Consider the following 21,574-nt stretch of genomic DNA (forward strand, 5'->3'; position numbering starts at 1 on the left):
AAGATATCGACTTTTTACCAAGAATTAATTAAATTTCTATTTCGGAAAAATGACCATGTTGAGCCGATTTTGAGCGTTGCTACCAATGTCACTCACCCCGCTCTAACAGTAAGCTCCTCCCCCCCCCCCCTTAACCAAATTCAAATAAGCTCGGTTATATAAGGGTTATATTCCCTCTACGCGTGCTTTCGTTTTGACTGCTAAAGAAAACATTTACAGTAACTTACGATAGAATTTTAACACATTTTAGAAATATTTGCTAAAATCGGGTACATGACGAAAATAAAAACTTGTTTAACCAATACTAAAACGCGCCTTATGCATCGCTGTTAGCATTGGTTTTCGTGTATCCTGCTTTACTTTTAATGTGTCTTCGTAGACCGATTTTATCAAAGGCTAATGGATTTCGCCTATAATTTACAAGTTTTAAGAATGTACGATTGCTAAAACGCACGTTGCTAGAAAATGAACAACCTGCCATAATTATCTCTCGATTTGTTGAACAGGGAAATTTTAATATTCAGTATTTTAATTTTAACGCTGTAGATATTAGAATAATATTAGCTCGACAGAAATATATGGCGTCGTCTTCAAGTTCAAAAAGGTTCCGACTTCGAAAGTATAAACGCGAAAAGAATAATAAACTGGACACTGGACCAGTAAACCCATAGCTTTTGAATAAAAAAACTGGTCCGAGCAATTAATAAACTGGTCTTTGACCCAGTGACCACCGCTTATTTCCAAGCCTGTGCTTAACCTCTCTAATATAGTCATTCTTACAAATTATAAATAAATATAGTGTTGTAGGTCGGAAAATTTTCCGTATTTTTCCGAACAAAATTAAAAAGTTTTCATTCCATAATTAGTCTAATACTGTTTGCAAATTTAAATGAAGCGGCATTTTCGCCTCATTTTTCGAATCTAAAAGTAAAACTAAACCTCTAGACTAGCTTTAAACTGATTAACAATGCAACGCTATTAATATTTTGTAGTATGTTTAGTTGTTTACTGTTATTAGACATTTATATCGAGAAAAAGTTTAAAAAAATTAAAAACCCTTAAAAAGTAATTTATGTTCCAATTTTGAATTTTTCCGGAAAATTAACAACACTAAATAAATACATTCTTTGAATTAATATTTGTTTACATTTGTAATTCAAAAAGGCTGGAGTTTCCTTTGCACGTTATTTAAATAAACTAGATTCTTGGTGCTACTCAAATTAATGGCATTAAAATTTGGGTCTAAGGTGATGCATTCGATATTAGCCCAGCTGATTATTACTATTAAAATTAAATAGTCAAATCATAAATAAAAAAAGCCTTTCAAACTAGTTACGCGATTTTCACACTCAGGCGACACTTGGCGACGACAAACCCGGCGTAGAGACGTGTCATTAATAAACCCCCCCGATGCTAAAACCGTGTAAGTCACAACATTCATTAATTTCAATAACAACGAGGATTCGCAAAAACTAATTCGTTCCTCGTCGAAAGAAATAAAAAAATAAAACTTTTAAGTCAGATTAAGTTATTCTTCGCGCGGATACCAAATACGCTCTCAAGTACGTGAGACGGGTTTTGGACGGTGCACGTGCACCCTTTCTTTGTTGACTTTTTTTAAACCATCGACATTAATCATCATTTGTCTGGCAGCCTCCCAAAAACTTCTTCATCTACCTGGATCATTTTTGCCCCGTAAGAAATAGACTGAATTCTTTTCCCTGAAATATAAGAATAGTTTGGAAAAATCGTGGCGGCGAAAAAAAATAATGGCTTATCTTTTGAATTTATGATGCAAAGTATTTATTTTTGAATAAAATTTCAGTTTCGCCTCGTCTGATTTATTAGAGGATGGAATGTATCCAGGAGAGAGAGAGAGAGAGAGAGGGCAGATTGAAAAGCGCCATCTAGTTTGCAACAGTTTGAACGGAATTTTTATCACACTTTTCAAATTTTTCGAACGGTAAAAAGTTCGGTTTTTTTAGATATCGATTGTATCAAAGTAACCGAAGGTTTGTATATACAGTGTATCAAAATGAAAGTAAAGGAATGTGGAGAGAAAAAAACTGGTTTGTATACACTGCGTATCAAAATGAAAACTGGTTTGTTGACAAGAGATAATAAAAGTGAGAATATGTTTTTAGTAAGCGAATTTTGCAAAGGAAAAAATGGTTTGTATACACAGTGTATCAAAATTAAAACTGGTTTTTAGTAAGTTAATTTTACAAAGTAAAAACTGGTTTGTACACACTGCGTATCAAAATGAAAACTGGTTTGTACGCACTGCGTATAAAAATGAAAACTGATTTGTACACACTGCGTATCAAAATGAAAACTGGTTTGTACACACTGCGTATCAAAATGAAAACTGGTTTGTACACACTGCGTATCAAAATGAAAACTGGTTTGTTGACAAGAGTGAATAAAAGTGAGAATCGGTTTTTAGTAAGCGAATTTTGCAAAGGAAAAAATGGTTTGTATACACTGCGAATCAAAATTAAAACTGGTTTGTAGACTGCATAAAAGTGAAAACAGGTTTTTAGTAAGCGAAGTATGCCAAGGAAAAACAGGTTTGTTTACACAGTGTATCAAAATTAAAACTAGTTTGAAGACAGTGAATAAAAGTGAAAACCGGTTTTTAGAATGTAGCAAAGGAAAACTGGTTTGAATACACTGCGAATCAAAATGAAAACTTGTTTGTTGACAAGACTAAATAAAAGTGAAAACCGGTTTTTAGTAAGCGAATTTTGCAAAGGAAAAACTGCTTTGTTTGCACAGTGTATCAAAATTAAAACTATTTTGACGACAGTAATATCCAACCGGTTTTAATTAACAGAATGTTGCAAAGGAGAAACCGGTTTGTGTGCATAACGTATTAAAATTAAAACGGTTTTTTTTAAACAGTGTGTATAAAAGTGAAAACCGGTTTTTAGAAAGCGAATGTTTAAAAAGAAAAACTGGTTTTTGGACATCGATTGTATCAAATTATATAAACTAAGGTTTGTATATAGCGTACCAAATTGATAACTGGTTTGTAGACCGCGTAGAAAGGTGAAAGCCGGTTTTAAAAAATAGAATGTTTCAAAGTAAAAAACCGGTTTGTAGACATTGAGTGTAACCAAATAAAACGGTTTTTAGAGACTGAGTTTCTATACACAGTGTATCAAAATGAAAGTAGATCAGTGTAAAAACCGGTGTTTAGTAGCCTATCTAAATCAATACCGCTTTATAAATGTAGAGATAGCGTTAGAAACAAAAACTTTCGCGTAGCTTTTGAAGGAGCTTTGCTCGCTGCGCTCCAAACAACGAGCTGTGCTCGCTGCGCTCCAAAATAGGTAAATTAGATAAAAATAGATTATTGTAGATATAAAAAAAATGAAATAAGAAATGTTTAAAAATAAAGTAACTATCTCCAGGCTAATACATTTCCCGAAAGTGGGCTGACTAAGAAACAACCATCAAATATTTGGGAAGCACGTCGACGTGCTAGCAACGGCCATAAAAGTAACGAAGTAGCAAAGCGTAACATGTTCAAGGCTCCTGATTGAAAATACGTGATATTTCGCCAGCAGACGATAATAGCAGCCACGTCTAGATCGTCGATTAACGTTAAAAAGCGGCCCGTTTAAAGTGAAATAATTGCGGGACGGCATCATCAACGACATCTATTAGTCGACGGCGAACATCGTTTTTCCTGGTTTTTCCCCCGAGCGGACTGGGAAAAAAGGACCCTTTTTCTTAATTAGGGCAATTGTTGAAAGTCAATCCGATTTAACTTGTCAGTGCTTGCCAAACGCTCGACCGAGGCTTAGCGTCAAATGTCGGATTAAAACGTTAGCGCTGTTACGTTAATATGACTATTTTCGGCTTTGCTATTTCGGCGTTACGACAGTTTAACTTGTCAGTTTCGGGTACAGTGGAAGGCTGAAAAGAACAATTTAGATTGTAGTTGTACTTATTGAATGCCAAGGACGGAAATTCGTCGCAATTTCAAGAATTTTAAGGTCGTTGTCCTCACACAACTTCTATTACGTTAACTCCATTTTAATTGTTACGATTATAAATCCATTAGCAAAGTGGCGAATATTGTTGATACTAATGCGTGCGTTTACTCAGTCTAAATTAGAATTTTTGGCAATTGATATAGTAGAGAGGTTAAGCAGGACGCTCTAGAAGTTTGAACGACAACGTCGGGAGTATCTAGACGTTCGTGAAATTAAATTCATTAAAATCAGTAAAGCGTGATTTCACTTTGACTGCTAAAGAATTTTTACTCATTTTAGAAATATTTGCTAAGCCCGGTTACATTAATATAAAAACTTGTCGAGGTTAACGGTAATAGTTAGTGTAGGGAGCTGTTGGCTCGCGTGGCTTGCAGGGCTTGCCACCACCCTCCTACGCATTGTAACCCGGCCACCTGAATTAAAGGCTTTAAAAGTCGCTCGATGACTTAAGCCCAGTTCACACTATACAATTAATTGGGCCACTTAATTGAAACCAACTAATGGTAAGCAAGAAAATTGTACAGTATGAACAGAAAAAGTTGGAACAATGGTTACAATTTTTCTTTTCACACTATTCAATTTTCTTGCTTACAATTAGTTGGTTTCAATTAAGGGGCCCAATTAATTGTATAGTGTGAACTGGGCTTTAGGCCTAAGGTGGTGCCTGATTATTATTATTATTATTATTATTATTATTATTATATAGAAACTTGTTTAAATAATACTAAAACCCGCCACTTGTATGGCTGTGAGCCTTGTCTAAAGACAAACATTGGATTTCGTGTACCCTGCTTTACTTTAAATCCGATTTCCCCCCAAAATATAAAGGCTTAGGAACGTTTCAATTTAAACCAGTATTTCCGATTGCTAAAACCCACGTTGCTATAAAAGGAACCAACCGCCCTAATTATCTATCAATTTGTTGAGCAGGAAAAATGTAATTTTTAATTTATATTTAAACGCTGTAGATATTATACTAACAATTTTAAGTGTCATATTAGCTCGATAGAAATATGACGTCTTCAAGTTAAAAAAGGTTTCGACGCTGAAGTATAAAAGCGAAAAGAAAGCCGTTATCAAGTGACTCTCGACGTTGTCGTTCAAACCTCTAGGGCTCTCTGCTTAACCTCTCTAATGTAATAGTGCTCATACAATGCACCATTTCAAAGATGGCAATGCCCAGGGTAGTGGTTCTAAATTCTGAATGTTAAGGAATTTATATGTGTTTTATCATATCAGATCTGTTAGATTTTTCTGAATATGTTCAGCGGTTTGATTTTCAATTTAAAAAAACGGTAATCAATCAAATATCTGCTATAGATCTTAAAATAATATTATGTTGTCTTTTTAGTAAATAATAAAAATATTATTTTTTCTAATTACTAAATAAAAATAAAATTAATATGTCTTATTAGTAACTAATACCAATATTATGTTGTCTTTTTAGTAAATAATAAAAATATTATTTTTTCTAATTACTAAATAAAAATAAAATTAATATGTCTTATTAGTAACTAATACCAATATTATGTTGTTTCATTAGTAAATAATAAAACTTTATGTTGTTTCATTAGTAAATAATAAAACTTTATGTTGTCTCATTAGTAAATAATAAAACTTTATGTTGTCTTTAAACAATAAAAATGTTTCTTAGTAGTGAATAATAAAAATGTTTATTATTAGTAAACAATAAAAATGTTTCTTATTAGTAAACAATAAAAATGTTTCTTATTAGTAAACAATAAAAATGTTTCTTATTAGTAAACAATAAAAATGTTTCTTATTAGTAAACAATTAAAATGTTTCTTATTAGTAAACAATAAAATGTTTCTTATTAGTAAACAATTAAAATGTTTCTTATTAGTAAACAATAAAAATGTTTCTTATTAGTAAACAATAAAAATGTTTCTTATTAGTAAACAATAAAAAGGTTTCTTATTAGTAAATAATACAAATATGTTGTCTTATAAAACTTTATGATGTCTTTTTAGTGAACAATAATAATTTTAGGTTATACTATTAGTAAAAAAATATTACGTTGTCTTATTAGTCAAGAATAAAAAAATTATGTCTTTTTAGTGAACAATAAAAAATATTTAGAGACAATTTTTTTAATTTAGTCTAAAGCGACCTTTAAATAAAAACCATTTCACTTGAAGAAAACGTGATCTGATATTTCAGATTCAAAATCGACTGCAAATTCGGTTTAATTCGGATTAATTTTAATTATATATTTGTATTTAGTTTACTGTGAATATGCTAACTGTTGTCTGCGGATGGCTAAAGCTCTCTGTTAGTCTGATTTTCAGACAGATGAAAACATCTAGGTGTTATTAGACCAAATACAGATAACCTATAAAACGACAAATCTTGTCTGGCAAAAGCGTTGATGGTCCCAACAAGATGCTGACATTTTATTTATATTCAAACGACGTAACCCGGTTGACCAATCTCGTTTGACAGTTTTTCTCTAACGTATTTTCTTCATAAAAATCGACAGAAAAGAAATGAAGCGGTAAACATGAATATTCCAGCCATCCATGAACCATCAAAACTAATACTTTTGAAACGCAACCGAGAAAAAACGTAAAAAACACTTTCTCGTAATTTCGGAAAAGCGTCTAAAAGCGTGACGCCCACTTTCTAAACACAAGAGGGTACTGCAGTAGCGGCGATGGACGGCCAACTTCGCGCGCAACAAAGGAGACCAAAACGCATTATACTCGATACAAAGGAAGCGAAATTATTGTCAAAATCAATAGTATTTGGGCCGAATCTTCGCAAATACGTCGGGTACATAAATTAGGGACTTCCATAATGGCAGTAGAGGGAAAACGGGCGTCGAAATACGGTCAGCATCGGGGGAGAAATTAAGAATATACCTAACATAGATGGCGCTATAGCATCGTCAGCTGGACTCGGTGCAGATTCGCGGGCGACTATATATATGGGTGATTGTAATAAGATTAAACCAGTCCGAAATTCGAGTTCCAATAAATGTTTGATGGCACTATACAGAGAAGAGCTATTAAAAGTGTGTCATTGCGCAAAATCAAATCCACCGCTGGCAGCGTCTCTGGTGGCCGGATCGAGAACTAACGTGATTGCAGCGCCACCGAAAGAGGCGGGTTACGTACGGATCTATTATAACTCGCTGGAATCCCGATTGTTATGTTAATTGAAATTAATTAAATTTGGCTCTATTAAACTGGCGGGGCGTGTTTTCAAGAGTGCTTTGTAGATGGCGCGGAGTGATTAATAACGCGCGAAGATTTAGGAAACTGGGGAGCCATTTCGAACACGACTATTTTCCAAGATTCGCTAAGATTTGAATGGCGTTGAATAAACGATTTTGCCTTTCGCCAAAAGTGCCATTCAGGGCAAACAAACTGGAGGAGCATTCATTGTGATAAAGTGCCAAGTTTGCTTTATGAATAATTTTTGCTTTTGTATATTTCCAAGTTGGAATTCGCTTATTGTGAATTATATAATCTCTGAAGTAAAATTCCAGATGGCACCACTTTCAATTCAGAAAAGAAATAGGCATTTCTATTTTTAACGTGGCCTTCCTGTTTACTCTATCTTTCCAACTTCTACAATGCTTACCCAGCTCCCCAACTAGAGAGAGCTAGTGATTTCGTCCATAGGCTTGACTGTACTATCTGGCCCTTAAGGGGTTAGAGTGTGCAATCAGTGGCGTAGCCAGTATTTTGTTTCGGGGGGGGGGGGGCACACCATTGAAAATAAAATAAAAAAATTAAAATATGTGTACGTACGACCATACGTTTCGGGGGGGGCATGTGCCCCCTATGCCCCCCCTGGCTACGCCACTGTGTGCAATAACTGGTGGCTTTCCCGGGGAGTCGGGGTGCGGCTCTTGTAACCCATAAGGGCTGTGGCGCACTCGGAGATGTTAGCTCTGATCAAATGGTCCCATCTCCACCTCCGACTTCGGTCAGGTAGGGGCTGGAAACTGGGTTTCGTCTCAGGCTAACGGAGAGGGTCCGGGCAAACTGGCAACCTCGGCGGATTGGGTAGCCCGCTTTGGGGCGGTGGGTCTCCGTATGAGGCGCAGTGGTCCTGTTTCCCTGCCTTTTGGGGCAACACCGGGTGTCCGGTGCCAGCTGTGCCGGGTTACGTGGACCACTGTGTGCCCGTCGTTCCCCTTTAGGAGCCCTCTCCAAAGAGTTTGACTCTCTACCTACGCAAGTAGGGTGTCGGCTGGAGTTGCTACAGCATCCGCTCTTATTCTCACTGCTGTGTGCGAAGTGAGGGGCTTGTCGTCCCATTGTTGCACCTTCTGCTGGGTTGAGCGGCTTGCGTCGAAGGTGCGACCGTCAGCGGTAGGGTACTACTACTCATGCTGGATTGGTCCCCTGTCCGTGCTGTGGACGCATTATGAAGAGGACCTCCGGTGGTGTGCACTCTATTTTGCGGTACACCGGGCTACAAATCTGATACACATTACTGCACTATCTCAAGAACAAGTTCGACAGTTGTACCAAATCTATGGACTGGTCTTTTGGAATCAGACCAGTAAATAAGGATGCTACACTCAATAGGGAGCAATGTTAGCTTGGGGCAAAGCCTGACGCCAGTGCCGTGGCAACGTCATTTCGAAACTTGTCTACTCAGATAAAACTACGCAATAAATCTTGAAGATGTTAGAGCTAATCACGTGCTACAAGTGTAGATATATTTAAAACCTCTGCCACCAGACGACGGGCGCGACGCATGGCCATTGGGAATAAAATTGGTCCATTATTTGTTTGGTCTGGGAATTCATATTTAAGCACAAAATCATCCCCACTTTTTGGTTTCGTCTGTTTAAGAGAACGACTTTCACGTTTTTATCCGCTACGGGCGCCATTGATTAACTATTAGGGTGAAAAGTCGGTAGTAGCTCCTATACCTACTGCCTAATGCAGAATTTGAATGTGTGCGCCTTTCCGACAGAAGTTCCTCCGAGCTTAATGGCCCAGATGTTTCTTGCGAAGAAGATTTTACTAATCTTTGGGGGAAAACCACTATCATAAGAGTGTACCCCAATAACATAACACTTTATGGGATAAAATTTAAGATTGAATTCCGAACAATGCAAGCTAATGTAAATGAATTGGAGTTAGCTTAACGCAAAATTGTGCCGTCATCTACGACAGCTTTTAAGAAGCAGATAATATTTACGTTCCCTATGGACGAATGGAAAGGAAAAACTATAGTAAGCCTTTTTCATTTACACCATAAAAACATGGTAAAAAGTTAGGGTAATTTATGTTAAGACCAAATTTACTATGAGCCAATCAGTGGTAGCCATAGTAGCACGACGTTTACTTAGAGCCAATCAGCATTAGCCATTGTAGCACGATTTTCACTAACAGCCAACCAGTAGTAGCCATTATAGCACAGCTGTCACTAAGAGCCAATCAGCAGTAGCCATAGTAGAACGACGTTTACTGAGAGCCAATCAGCAGTAGCCCTTGTAAGGATTTTCACTTACAAGGAGATGACCCGAGGTGATTTTTACCGATTTTGTTCAAAATCGGGGGATAAGAAGACCTTTATTTAACTTGAAATTTTCCAAAAGGAAAAGATTCGACGGGTTTAGTTTTGCCATGGCAACAAAAAATCCGACATTTCCCTATGGAAATTAACATGGAGAAATCGCAGATTTAATGGTTTGAAAACATTTTCCATATTAAAAAAATTAATTATATTAAAAAAATTGTATATTGGGTAAATTCAGGTTAATTTGGGTAAATTCAGGTTAATTTGGGTAAATTCAGGTTAATTTGGGTAAATGCTTGTAAATTTGGGAAAAAAATTGGCAAATTGTGTAAATACAAATAAATTTGGGAAAAAATAGGCAAATTGTGTAAATACAAATAAATTTGGGAAAAAATAGGCAACATGTGTAAATACAAATAAATTTGGGGAAAAATAGGCAACATGTGTAAATACAAATAAATTTGGGGAAAAATAGGCAACATGTGTAAATACAAATAAATTTGGGTTATATTATTTAAAATGGGTAAAAATTAGTATATGCATGTACATTTCGGTAAATATTAGTAAAATGTGTAAATTAGGTATAAATGCAAGTAAATTTTACCCAAATTAACCTGATTTTATTTATTTTTTTAATATTTAAAATTTTTTCAAAGGGGGCGGGCCCCTAAAAATCTGCGATTTCTCCATGTTAATTTCCACAAAGAAAAGTAGATTTTAAGTAATCAAAAACATTTTTGGTTGCCATGGGAAATTTCAAGTTACATAAAAGTCTACTTATAAACCGAATTTAAACAAAATCGGTGAAAATCATCGACTCCTTGTTTGAGCCAATCACCAGTAGTCATTGTAGCACGACTTTCAGTAAGAGCTTATCAGCAGTAAAGTCATCTGATTCAGTAGCCATTGTAGCTTCAGTAACTTGTTTCCATGACTAATATAGATCGATTAACAATTTTTAACGGGCAAAGACGACTTTAAAGGGGTAAAATTCATCCGAGGTAACGTGGTGATGGCGTTATTTGTTAGTAGATGGCGCACTGATAGCAACATGACGTCATAGTTTTGATTTTCAACGATTGGTTGAAAGTTTTCAGTTTTTAGTGGAGAACGGTTTTGTCGAGATTTAAAATACCAAATTATCTTCCCTGATTGGATAGTTTAAAATTGTATTACAGTGCCATCTATGGCGGAGAGTGTTAACTACTGTTAAAATTAATAGTTAATTTAAATTACAAAAATTGTATATTTTTAATAAGAATTTAAAGTACTATAATTTAGTAATTAATTAAAAACTTTTTAAAAAAGTTTATTTTTTATAAACTTTATAGTGTCGCCATCTACCTCAAACATGATTAAATAGGAAGGTACCTCGGGTGGATTTCGCCCCTTTTTGCATATTTCCCTGTAGGCAATATGTGAATACGTCTATAGAATCGACATTATGACTAAGCCCACACTCGCTTGAAGCAAACTAACGAGGCCAATAGTCTAATAACCGAAAACCGAAAAACCCCAAAACAGGAAGTTAGGAACCATCTCTACGTTCAGTAAACAAAACGCATAGCAATTATTTTTCAAATTACCCTTCATTGCCAGTAAAACAGTGCCAAACACGATAAAACTACCCATAAAACGTCAAATATTTCTTTCCCAAACTGGAGCGTTTTTCTCGCATTAATTTCCTATCGGGCCAAGGCATACGAATAACTGGCACCAACGCGTCAAAAAGCAGCTAAAAATCAAACAAGTCGTTATTTGCCTCTTAAATTATGGTGGAACGTCTTTCTTACGCAAATAAAACTGAATAAAACTGTTTTATAACCCATCTTAGCCTAGACGAACGACGATAAATTCACGGAGACTATTTTATTTATCATTGGCTGGGTTTGTCTAGTGTCTAGCGCCATCTACAGGTCCAGACAGAAGTGACAGCGACTAAAACGGTTTGTTAATTCCGTCAAGAGTGTCTGGATAATGTGTGCCCTCATTTCGAAAAATATTACATTTAAATTATATTATAATAAATTATATTACATTATATTGCATTAAATTACATTAAATTACATTAAATAGCATTAAATTACATTAAATAGCATTAAATTACATTAAATTACATTAAATTAGATTAAATTGCATTAAATTGCATTAAATTACATTAAATAGCATTAAATTACATTAAATTACATTAAATTAGATTAAATTGCATTAAATTGCATTAAATTACATTAAATTACATTAAATTGCATTAAATTACATTAAATTGCATTAAATTACATTAAATTGCATTAAATTACATTGAAATGCATTAAATTACATTAAATTGCATTAAATTACATTAAATTGCATTAAATTGCATTAAATTACATTAAATTGCATTAAATTACATTGAAATGCATTAAATTACATTAAATTGCATTAAATTACATTAAATTGCATTAAATTACGTTAAATTGCATTAAATTACATTAAATTGCATTGAATTGCATTAAATTACGTTAATTTACATTAAATTGCATTAAATTGCATTAAATTACATTAAATTACATTAAATTGCATTAATTTACATTAAATTGCATTAATTTACATTAAATTGCATTAAATTGCATTAAATTACATTAAATTAAATTAAATTAACTTAAATTAAATTGCCTTAAATTTCATTACGTTACATTACATTTAAATAGAATATGGAAAATATACCTAAATAATAGCGATATTACAAAAACTTAACTATATTATTACTATTATTATAAGCATTATTTACTTTTTAGAACTATTGTGTTCGTGTTTAAAATACTAAAAACTTTATGCTACGAACTATATTTAAGCTATTAAGTATTGGCTAATGTAATCGACGCATTATAACCTCTGCAATTTTCTAAATAATTAACATTCAAAAGAGCAAATAAACGTTGAAAAAGGGCCAATTTCGTCTTAATCTACGATAATTCAAGATAATTAGGGCGGGGTAAGCGTTATTTTATTTCAATTTTAATTATTCAATTAAATCTTGGCCGAACCTAGCAGGCGCACCAGTACCTTCGTCACCTGAAACTGGCGGAGCAAGGGGGAGCAGGCCACGTTTTTCTCTGCCGAAAGTGCGCCGTGTAGCGTCTATCGCCGTCTAGACTATTTATAACGCGGGTTTGAAATGATGGCATTTTCGGACTGTCGGCCGCGCTTTGACCCGGACGCCTGGTCTTTCTTTATCGCCGCCGGACAAGGAGGTAACAAAAAAAATATATAGAACTAAAATGACGAGAGAAAACCAATTTCGTGACCCAGTTTAGTCCAATCAAGATGGAGTAATCAATCAACTAGCTACAGATGGGAGAGATGCGTTCCTCGTAGGTGTGATTGCGCGTTGTGTACCGGGACATGGCTGAGAGGGGGGAGGCAGAGAAGGGGAAGAAGGGGAAAAGGCTACCCTGGCGACATCTGTCGCCCGTTACGGGAATCAAAGAATGAGACCTAAGGGACTAAGGAAAACTAATATGGGGCTTTTGTCTTATTAGGAACCGTGTAAGGTTACGAGGTAGATGGAACCCGTGTTCAAACAAAACCAACATCGCCTTTGTGTCATCGTAAGTTACAATAAACACAATAAGTATGACGGCTGTAGCCTCGTGTACCACTTTTTTTTCTTAATAATATTAAATATAAATTTTTGTAGTCTATCTGGTTTTGCTTTTTCTATGGGTTCACACACGGAGCTATTTTTTATTTATATTGTCACTCATAGTTTGATCATAAGTAAAATAATAACGTAAATAGCAGTACAATAATAAGTATGACAATTAGCAAAAATTATCTCCGAAGTGTTTTTAAGATTTTTTGTGGAATTAAGGATTAGTTCTCTGCACAGAGCCCCCTAGTGTCTAAAATGATCAAGGCGAAATATAGTACTACCGAGGACGATAACATACTACTCAATTCGAAAGTTTCAGTGTTCTAAAAACAGTTTGGACAAAAAAATTACTTTCAGACAATAAGAATTGTCATACTTATTACATTTATGTTACTTATTATAATATTCAATTTATCTTCCAATAATTTATGAAATTTTGCTTTTTTCCTGCGCGTTATAATATAGTTTACTCATGCGCTACCACGTGTTTTCATAAGTAACATATTAATTTAAGTGATCGAAGTAAGTTCATAGCAAAACGATTGTTTAACCGAAAGTTTAGGATAACGAAATTAAGTTGTTTGTTACCATCAAAAATTAAATTAAACCTAATTAAAAAATACGCCAAATCTTGGAGACGATTAATTTAAATACGGTAAAGGATAACAAGAGCCATAAACAATTACGAATGGCTTCCATCAGGCGATGTCTGCGGTAACGACATCTATTAGCAACATACAGAAACAAGTAAAATTTCTAACACTCGCCAAATGGATGTAGAGTTAGAAACTACCACTAGGGGTCGGCGTATCCCAAATATTACGCGTTATTCGCCATAATTTCGCCGCCAAAATGGAGCGCGTGTAACATTTACACGCCGCGGCGCTCGGACGGTATTTAACATTAATAGCGAAGGCGATGGAGCGTAATGCGATTAGGTATAAAAGGTGGTTGGGCCTAAGGCGATCTGGGCCCTGATTGGCTCATTCTCTAATCACGTCAATATAGGACGACCTTTCTCGTGGCGCTAACGGCGAAATTTCTTCGCGAATAGCGCGCGCTCCACCTAGCGACGCGTCTGATCATTTAATTTTACTGGGACGCGCCAGAAGGCGAAGTTCAGATGGCGCCAGCGGCTGAACGTTAGCGGCCCTTTTAAAATCACCGAGCCGTCTTTATGAATGCTAATTAAAAAACATAGGTATTTCCTGCTTTGCCCTCGCCCTTACGCGATTAGCTGAGTTCCAGGGATATTTTACTAGTGGGCTAATTTGGATAGGTGGCGTTGTTGGCAGATTTCGAGAAATGGGGCGACGCTCGGTAACCCTCATCGGATAGAATACGGTTTATGAGCAAACAAATTGCGATAAGCTTTGTGACTTATAAAGTTATTGTAAGATCTGTTTGGAAGTTTACTTTAACCAGACGTTTATAATGTTTATACTTTAACCAGAAGATTATAATGTTTACTTTAACCAGAAGTTTAGAATGTTTACTTTAACCAGAAGATAAGAATGTTTACTTTAACAAGAAGTTTAGAATGCTTATTTACACCAGAAGTTTAAAATGTTTACTTTAACCAGAAGTTGAAAATGTTTACTTTAACCAGAAGTTTATAATGTTTACTTTAACCAGAAGTTTGTAATGTTTACTTTAACCAGAAGTTTAGAATGCTTACTTTAACCAGAAGTTTAGAATGCTTACTTTAACCAGAAGTTTAGAATGTTTACTTTAACCAGAATATAAGAATGTTTACTTTAACCAGAAGTTTATAATGCTTACTTTAACCAAAAGTTTAGAATGCTTACTTTAACCAGAAGTTTATAATGCTTACTTTAACCAGAAGTTTATAATGTTTACTTTAACCAGAAGTTTAGAATGCTTACTTTAACCAGAAGTTTAGAATGCTTACTTTAACCAGAAGTTTATACTGTTTACTTTAACCAGAAGTTTATAATGTGTATTTTAACCAGAAGTTTAGACTGCTTACTTTAACCAGAAGTTTATACTGTTTACTTTAACCAGAAGTTTAGAATGCTTACTTTAACCAGAAGTTTAGAATGCTTACTTTAACCAGAAGTTTAGAATGCTTACTTTAACCAGAAGTTTAGAATGCTTACTTTAACCAGAAGTTTAGAATGCTTACTTTAACCAGAAGTTTATACTGTTTACTTTAACCAGAAGTTTATAATGTGTACTTTAACCAGAAGTTTAGACTGCTTACTTTAACCAGAAGTTTATACTGTTTACTTTAACCAGAAGTTTTTATTTATACCAGAAGTTTATAATGCTTACTTTAACCAGTAGTTTATAATGTTTACTTTAACCAGAAGTTTAGAATGCTTACTTTAACCAGAAGTTTATAATGTTTACTTTAACTAGAAGTTTAGAATGCTTACTTTAACCAGAAGTTTAGAATGTTTACTTTAACCAGAATATAAGAATGTTTACTTTAACCAGAAGTGTATAATGTGTACTTTAACCAGAAGTTTATAATGTTTACTTTAACTAGAAGTTTAGAATGCTTACTTTAACCAGAAGTTTATAATGTTTACTTTAACCAGAAGTTTAGAATGCTTACTTTAACCAGAAGTTTATAATGTTTACTTTAACCAAAAGTTTATGTTTACTTTAACCAGACGTTTAGAATGCTTACTTTAACCAGAAGATTATAATGTTTACTTTAACCAGAAGATAAGAATGTTTACTTTAACAAGACATTTAGAATGCTTACTTTAACCAGAAGATTATAATGTTTACTTTAACCAGAAGATAAGAATGTTTACTTTAACCAGAAGATTAGAATGTTTACTTTAGCCAGACGTTTGTAATGTTTACTTTAACCAGAAGTTTATAATGTTTACTTTACCCGAAGTTTAGAATATTTACTTTAACCAGAAGTTTAGAATGTTTACTTTAATCAGAAGTTTAGAATATTTACTCTAACTAACCAGAAGTTTAGAATATTTACTCCAATTAACCAGAAGTTTATAATATAAATCTTACATCCATTTTGGCTAATGAAATGAAAACTGCACCTTCGTAGGCTCGACGCGGATTCCCTTGGACCGTAATTTTTGCCAAACCGCGCATGTGCACACCATATTACGCCTCGTTATATTAACGGGACTTCGAAACCGGAAACGCGAAAAAGAAACATTTTCCCCTTGATAAATTATACTTCTACTAGGTTCCACCGATAGGGTATTCACTCGTAAAATCTGTGTACACTTCATGACGGATTTACTAAAACCATTTCATTATTTCCACTGATTTACCATCTGCGATTTTGTCGTGATTACCTACGATTTGTACACTTGATTACTAAAGTGATAACCCCATAGGGTTTCAAACTCTTGCGATTGCTAAAATTTAAACTTCTAACTAAAGTGGTTTTTCATTGTCTAAAAAATCTGCCCGAATGGCTCTGACGCGTTTTAAAACATTATGTTCCAAGTTGATCTCATTGTGTTATAAAATCACTTGGTCTTTAAATTCAGAATATTCTATTCAATAGGTGTTTCTATAAAATAAAACAATAAAAAATTAAAAGTATAAAATGTTTTTAAATTCCGACGCGAGCGCAAGTTATTTAAGTGCTTTACTTTGGCACGCGAGTTTTGCACGCGGGTTTCAAATTCCGAAAGGTCTCGCGACGGCAGCGCGTGCCCTCTACCTTCAAGAGCTACAGCTAAGGGACGTAGACCAAACATGGTCACATGACCTCCCACATTTAATAAAAACACCTATTATCGACAATGTAATTTCCACTAATTTGATAAACCGAACAGTGTTGTCAGGCTTTTGAAATCAAATTGTCAAGGCGAGAAAGTTATCGTTTTCATAAAATTATGGTACTTGATATTTGGCGTTAAACTTGGTCGAATTTTGAAGATATATTTACGAAAAATTCTTAATTTTAATAGCACTCCAATAAAAAAACACAAAAAAACTAATATCAGTAGGTACAGTTATAACCGGTTTTACACTCAATAAGAATTATCGAATACAGTACGCCGTTGAAATTATCATTGGTCCAAAAATAGGCTCGGAAATATCGATAAGTACTATAATTATCGTACGCCTGGCAGCACTACCACCGAATAATATGTAAAATATACCAGAGGATATTTGCATCGAAGAAAAGTTATCTTTCTTTTGGAAATATATTCATCGCGAATTTTCGTTTTTAGTTATCGCCACCAAATATAAGCAAATAAAATATTGTTTAAAAACTTACCTAATTGAAGGTCCAATAAGTGTTGGTTCTGTCTGTAGTTTCCGGATCACTACGCTGGCTTAAAGTTTGTATCTTGAAAGATGCACTGTCCACGTTAATCCACTATGAAGACACACCAACTATCTTCAAGATAATCCTGATGGTGTTCGGAAATCCTACTTCTTGATCAACAATAACAGAGTGCTTTGCGTTAACTTGACGAGATATCGCGATAATAATAATAATAACGTACGATATGTGTTAATTTTAATTATTTTGGGACGTTGCGAAATTTGTCTGTAGATGAAAATCTGAAGAAACAGTTCGTAACATACTCTGTATGTCTAGATATTTTGAAGCAAATTTGCTGGCATGATTCGAAAGAAAATACCAATCTTCGTTAGTTGTATCTGTAAAACGTAATGAAAAAGGAAATATTATTAAAAAAATTTCGAGCATTTATTTGATAATTACAAAATAAGAAATATATTATTATTATCAATGACAATATAATGTGCCTACATTATAAATTTAAAAAAATGTTCAACAAGAACGTGCTTATTTATACTTAAAGAAAGTGGCAGCTCAACGTGCAGTAGCTCTTTTTTCAATAGATGTCGCTAGCGTCGAAATCAAATAGGTGGAACTTATAGGTACCCCTCGCGTTGATTGGATCGTTTGGAATTGGTCAATAACATATATTACCTTAATTCTAAACAATATTTTTACATGGGATATATTATTTAAGTGAAAGTCCACTAAATAGAGTGTAAGTTGTCTAACTATAATCCTCTACAATGGCTCTCTGACGACGTTATCATTGGCTATTTTAAATTTTAGCTTCCTTTGACATTAATAGATGGCACCACGCTCTCCAGTATATTCGCGTTTTTCGAAGGTCCGGAGAGATTCATGGCCATCTCTAATAACAGGGGCTTTTTCGTAATACAGGTGGCAATGATGGAGCCGCCACTTGCTTTAATTCTTGCCACGCGCCGTGGAAAACCACTTTTGTTTGCTCTAGATCTTGGCGCGTCCAAAAACGATGGTTTTAAAGCGACGACCCGCGGGACACCAACTGCTTTCAAAAAATATTCACGTTTTCTTTTTTTTTATGCTAATTTACAAAACTTTCAGACTACCAAATTACAACTACTTTTATACGCGTTTCAGTGACGAAGAAGGGAGTGGTTTCGTGTTAACCGAGGTGTTAACCTTCCACCTAACTTAGACTGTATTATTAAATTATGGACCTAGACCTCAGTAGTTTCAATGTTTTTATATAATTAGCGATTTACAGCGGCGGATCACGAAACAAGCAGCTGTTTTCCGTCCGCTCACTCAACTCATTTTCAAAACCTTCATACATGATCCACTCTAGCAATTGTAAAATAGGCTATAATTCTGAATCCAGGAGACGAATTGTATATTTCGATTTAATAAATATAGAGGTCACTATATTTTCGATGTTCGGGGTCTATTCTACTCTAAGTCGTTAAGAGTTAGCGAACAAAATATCGTTAGCTTCATTCATATTTTTCCCCAATAAAGCTAAGTTATCTCTCCCACTTCTTGGTCTCTTTACTTGTTCGCGTTTTTACTCCTCACTCATTTAAGTTACACTATAAGGTAACACAAAATTTCGGTCGTTAAGTTAACGATAAGAGTAGAGTACTGGAAAGCAACGACAATAATTTCGATACTCGGTGCCAATTCTACTTCAGTCGTTAAGAGTTAGCATCGTTTAAATTACATTATAAGCTAACTAAAATTTTCCGTCGTTAAGTCGTTCAAAATGAGAGTATAAAACTACGATAATAATTAAGAAACGCGGCAGATCAGATTGCAACCACTCCAGGGGCGTTATAATTATTTCAACACAAGGAGGCGCTTGTATCGTCAATACAATTATCACTCGCAGTTAATCCCACGAAAACGTCACAAACAATCCCCTCAAGACTTTGAAATGCAATTACGATTGTCTACGAATAAGTTGTCAAGTTTCTGGGAACTTTCATCCATATTATATATTTTGTTTTTCCTTTTAACCTTTTAGGCGAGACAGTTGAGTTAGCAGTTCAGGCCTTAAATAAAGTGAATCAGATGGAATTAAATCTGCAGGTATAGTTTTATCGTCAATGGTGAAAATAACTTAGTACTTTGACAAGTTTCATAATTTGTCAAATTCGAGCGAGCGTTCTGTCCCGATAAGCTACGATTTCAATGTCCGTTAGTTACTTAAAGGTGGCATATTATATATTAAAAAAATCTGTTTTTTAACGTAATTACCGTCAGTTACCCCAGTAAAAGAAGTTATTGTTAAATTTTTAAACAACACCTTGTTTATAGTGTAATAACGATATTTTGTTCATTCTGTAAATATTCCGTTTAAAATATATAAATATTTTGAAATAAACACTTTTCGTGAAGGTAACTTTGGTTATGTACTAGAATTAGGAAAGCAAATCGGGAAAAATTATGAGCATGAACTCTACTTGGATTATCGTCTGCTAGTTGACGTAGCGATATGTTTCACACGTAACTAGACCCAATTACCCATAGCGTCTGTTACAACAGGCGGCACAAATGAGATATTAGGTGAACTACCATAAATATGATAATCCTTCCTCCGAGATAGAAAAGTTCCTGTCTTCCAATTCCCGAAATGATCGCGAATTTACGCGCATTGCACGATGCTATAAACGCCATCTATTAGCGTAATAACCAAACCTACGGCTTTGTATTTTCACCACGCATTTCGTTTCGCTAATAATTCAGGCTAATTTTGTTATTTTTCAACCTATAGGCGACTAACGTTAGCAGTTTGAGAGATCAATTGATGCGGGAGACGATAGCTAACCATTAAATCCAGCGAGGCTTACCGAGTGACGACACCGGCCAACGACGCAAACTGCACTCCCCTACTAGCCATCCAACGCGCTACCCGATTACCATCAGTAAGCTCCTTCTCATTGGCCGAGGCTTAAAATCTCCCACGTTAAGCGGATTAAAACGGGATCAGCGTAATGGATTAGGCGCGTAAAGACGGGGCGAACCGATCCCCTTTTCGAAAGAGAGGCCACCTTCCCCGTCTCAGCTCGGACCACCTTTTTAGCCCCCTCGCCCGCACAAACGAACCTTCTACAAAGAGCAACTTTATACAAAGCAACGAGACGGAGCGCGGCGCGTCTCATTTGAGAGCGAGGGATTTCTCCCGTCGACAGAGGGCGCGTTTCACGATTCGCTACTTCATTTAAAAGTTTAATCTAATTAGGCGCTGCACCTAATCAAGTTTAATCTGAATAATTTGAATAGCGCGGCGAAATGCTGATGATGTGTATGAAATTTTCAAAAACCGCTTACTGCGCTCGGGTCAGGCGGACGGCAACTTAAAAGATTCCGGGATTTCGGAAATGCCTCGTAGATGGCACTCAGCAGTGGGAAATCGAGCGCTAAGGAGTACGATATTTTGAAAATTGGCGAATTAGAATTTTCATTAAGCCAATACCCGCGCGCAATGACTTAAGTAAGCCAATTCTCATAATTTCTCAAATAAGCGATTATAAGCCGATTCTTATAATGGTTTAAATAAGCCAGTTCCCATAACACCATAAATAAGCCAATTCGAATAATAGCCGAAATAAGCCAATTACCATAACACCATAAATAAGCCAATTCTAAATAATAGCTAAAATAAGCCAATTCCCATAACACCATAAATAAGACAATTCGAATAATAGCTAAAATAAGCCAATTCCCATAACACCATAAAAACAATTCGAATAATAGCTGAAATAAGCCAATTCCCATAACAACATAAAAAACAATTCGAATAATAGCTGAAATAAGCCAATTCCCATAACACCATAAAAACAATTCGAATAATAGCTGAAATAAGCCAATTCCCATAACACCATAAAAACAATTCGAATAATAGCTGAAATAAGCCAATTCCCATAACACCGTAAAAACAATTCGAATAATAGCTGAAATAAGCCAATTCCCATAACACCATAAAAACAATTCGAATAATAGCTGAAATAAGCCAATTCCCATAACACCATAAAAACAATTCGAATAATAGCTGAAATAAGCCAATTCCCATAACACCATAAAAACAATTCGAATAATAGCTGAAATAAGCCAATTCCCATAACACCATAAAAAACAGTTCGAATAATAGCTGAAATAAGCCAATTCCCATAACACCATAAA

General features: G+C 34.9%; 1 protein-coding gene across 1 annotated transcript in view; it reads right to left on the bottom strand.

The window, feature by feature from the left end:
* LOC149962761 (uncharacterized) overlaps positions 1 to 17,625 on the bottom strand; it is a 221,415-nt gene extending 203,790 nt beyond the window's left edge. Inside the window, exon 1 of the mRNA XM_090180054.1 lies at positions 17,381 to 17,625. The gene's annotated coding sequence lies outside the window, so the exon portion shown is untranslated. The remainder of the gene's footprint in view (positions 1 to 17,380) is intronic.
* Positions 17,626 to 21,574: the final 3,949 nt, after the last annotated feature.

This window comes from Leiobunum rupestre, chromosome 1 (assembly GCF_980474605.1).
Source record: "Leiobunum rupestre chromosome 1, qqLeiRupe1.1.hap1, whole genome shotgun sequence".
Taxonomy (NCBI): domain Eukaryota; kingdom Metazoa; phylum Arthropoda; class Arachnida; order Opiliones; family Sclerosomatidae; genus Leiobunum; species Leiobunum rupestre.